This window comes from Meleagris gallopavo, chromosome 3 (assembly GCF_000146605.3).
Source record: "Meleagris gallopavo isolate NT-WF06-2002-E0010 breed Aviagen turkey brand Nicholas breeding stock chromosome 3, Turkey_5.1, whole genome shotgun sequence".
Classification (NCBI taxonomy): Eukaryota; Metazoa; Chordata; class Aves; order Galliformes; family Phasianidae; genus Meleagris; species Meleagris gallopavo.
Window position 1 is genome coordinate 9,297,026 of NC_015013.2, and position 3,817 is coordinate 9,300,842.

A 3,817-nucleotide genomic window follows, 5' to 3' on the forward strand; every position below is an offset into this window, starting at 1 on the left:
CCTTTTCAACACCCTTGCATCATTCACAGCCTGCTTTTCATTTATCATACACTCTGTGCATTGATGAAGGAGTCTTGCCAAAGGCTACTAAAGTAAATAAGGCTTATTTAAATGAATATGCACAAGATGAGCAAGCTAAAGTAATCCAGGCATTTTTTGTTCTACCATGTCCTATTTTTCAAGTCCTTGTCTTGGCAAATGAAATATCTTTAAAGGTAACTGGCAACCACACCAAATGCTTTAGCCAAAGCAACAAATTTGACCCAGTTACCCAAGAACGTGGCTGAGTAGTAATAGGTCATGCAGAAAATGCAAAACGTAGCCCTTTCTTCTACCCAGAATACCCTGACCTTTTGACCATATACAGTACTATTTCCCAGGGAAGGAGCACAGAGAAGAGCTTGGGTGCACCACTTTCCCTCTGCATTACCTCATTCTATAAGCTCCTTGAGGAAGGACATGGCTCCTGATATAGGTCTCAACAGAGCAGGGCAATGATCCCCAGCTGGAACTTCTGCACACTATCATAATCCTAAATGTATGAGAGAAACTGTGCAGTTCCAATCACAACTCACAGCAAGCTACCACCGTCAGATCCTCACCAGAGATATTTGGACAATGAACAACAGAGTGTCTAAGCACAGTCTCTTGTGTTTACCTTCAGTTTTTGGTTCAGAGCCACTAATCTTTTCCTGGTTCTTGGCTGATTTAAATGAGCAACACAGACTATTTATACGAAGATGCTAAGTGTAAGAGGGATGGGAAGATTCTATTTGTGGAAATTTATAAAATAGCAGATTGCGTAATTAAACTATAACTGTAAGCACAGCCAGGGACTTTTCCTGGACGTTTTGCAATTGCATTCCAGCGTTAGCAGAGTGAATACCTGCAAATATTCCTTTACTCCGAAAGAGGGTGCTAAAACATAATATTACAAAGCTATGCAATCCCTCAAATCAATACTTTCTGCAACATAAGTTTATTATGGCTTAGTTTTATTTTACAATCCCACAGCTGGCAGTTTAATACAATGTTTAGTTTTACATTTACAGGCATATTACACCAGCTATAGTTTCAAAAACTAAAAACACTGTAATAAAGTTTTTTATTACTTCTGTGTGCTGAGGCGGGGTTTGGATTCACCTGTTTTGCATGGAAGGTGACAGCGTGCATTTGGTTGGATCCCAGGCACTGAGCATAGCAGACATGTGCCAGGCATGTTATCTTTGAGTGGTTGCTGAACAGCACGTTCTGCTCCAAGAGCAGGCAGAAAAATAAGCCAACGTGTGGAAAAAACGGAACTGCTTATTTCCAGCTGAAATTCCTCAGAAACAGAGAGAGTAAATGGAGGCAATTGAAACAGCTCTTCACTCAGAGACAATGCTGTTACACAACTACTGCTCATGATGAAATACCACAGGGCATTAACTTGAGTTCTGCTGATGTAGGGATTGCTGCTGGTTGGACGTTATCAGAAGCCACCTATGAAGGTTGAGGTGGGAAAGAATATTTGAAGAGCATCTGATCCAACCCCCTGCGCAAGCAGAGTTGTCCAGGTTGCAGAGGGCTGTGTCCAGTCAAGCTTTGGGCATCTCTGCATCTTAGGAAGGGCATCTTTGAATTGCACTGATTTTGGAACCACCAGGTCCCACTTGTTTCCAGCTTAGAAGGAAACAGGATGGACAACGTACCACATATCAGACAGTTATCAGACAGCTGCTGCTAAGTTTCAGTCACTAGGAAAAAATATTGGTCTGGGAAAGAAAAATACATTCAGACACGTCTTCCATTGTCAATCACTGCTCTTCATCACTATCTTCTTCAGAACTTGGAATTAAAAGTCAGGACTTGCCTATTTCACAGATTTGTCCTGTCAACAGAACCTGTACTAATCACTGAAAAAACCTTCTTTCCCTGAGCAGCAATCTCAAATGGAAGAGGTGATCATTCTTGTCTCATCAATTCTATTTCTAATTCTATTGACAGAGAACACTGGTTAGGCACCTTAAGTGCAATGTTATGGGGAGTTTTCAGGTTAATGTCATAGGCTTTTGTGCTAACACTCAGTGAGTGTGATTAAGAACTGCTGGTAACAAGACTGCATGGAATCAGTTAGCAAAAGCTAACGCATTTTGTTATTTCTTTGTCTAATGCCATTTTTACGATGTTTTTAGTTTTTGAAACTACAGCAATAAGATGAATGGGAGGAAAGGCTAGCAGGTCAACCTCAGAACCCATGGTACTTTGGTATAGACTAACACACTGGAATTTGGAAGCTCAAGCAAACAAGCTTGTGTCTATAAAAGTGGGCTAGATGTTACATGAGGACATGCCTACACGTGAGGCTGCTGGCACATCTTTTCTGGGCAGGCAAGCAGCACTGGGATGCTAGCCATTCTCACTACATTTGGTATATCTGAATCTAGAGCTAAGAAAAAGCAAGGAGTAGAGTAGTACATGAACAAAGCTCTTCAGGAATGATTTAAGGTTTAGAACATCAGCGCTACGTTTTGGATCAATAAAGACTTTATACATCAAGCACACTTTAGTTTGTGAAGATGCTACCTGTTGCACACTGCACGTGGTCCCTTGGCTTGCTTCCATTGCCTGTGCCCCTGGCTCTGGGAAAGGCTGGTCACTGAGCTCTGCTTGGCTATACTCTGAGCAACCAGAACTGGGAGAACAGCGCTGGAAGCACTTTGTCATTTGTGGCATGTTGTTGTTGACAATTCTTTGTGTCAAAAATAAAATTAAAATGGATAATTTTAATATTTTGGGAAAGATTATGTTGAATTCACAAACCAAAGACTGTTTTATTAAATACTGGGGGAAAGACATTTTCAATAATCCTTGATAGAATCATAGAATCATATGGCTTGGGTTGGAAGGGACCTCAAAGATCATTAGGTTCCGACCCTACACCTCAGGCAGGCTTGCCAACCGCTACATCGAAGACTAGATAGACTGCCCAGGGCCCCATCCAGACTGGCCTTGAATGCCTCCAAGGATAGGGCATATACAATCTCTCTGGGCAGCCTGTCCAGCACTTCACCAGCTTCTCTGTGAAAAACTTCCCCCTGACATCTTATCTAAATCTCCCCTCCTTTAATTTAAAGCCATTTCCCCTTGCCCTATTAGTATCTAACCATGCAAAAAGGTGGTTCCCCTGCTGCTGATAATCTCCCTTTACGTATTGGAAGGCAACAATGAGGCCACCCCACAGCCTTCTCTTTTCCAGGCTGAGCAAGCCCAGTTCCCTCAGCTTGTTTTCACTGGGGAGGTGCTCCAGCCCTCTGATTATCTCTGTGGCCTTCCTTTGGCTCCAATAGCTCCACTTCTTTCCTGAGCTGGGGAGCCCAGACCTGGATGCAGTACTCCAGATGGGGCTTAAATAGCTTAAATAAATGTTTTATAGGAGATATAATGCCTTGCTTGCATTCAGATCAGAAATCACTTTAGAAAGTGTAAATTGCTGTCTTTGTTCTGACAGGCACAAAGCCTCCCCCCTTCCCTTTCTCTTGTTTAGTATCTGAGCAGTCACGGAGCGGGCCAGTAGCTCCCACTCTTTCACCTCTTCTCCGGCCAACCTAAACTAACACGTGGCTACCCATTGCCCCAGTTGCGTAAAGAGGGAACATCGATCTCAGTTTGGCACAGCACGAGGAAGAACCGAAGCTTCAGGTCAGAGCACTTCCAGCGCAAATACGAGTGCCGGGGCACCGACTGCACGCTCCCAAACCGGCACCTCCGGGGCTGAACCCTCCCCGCCCGTTTCTCAGAGGCCTCCTGCCACCCTCCACGCCGACGGCGGGGCGGT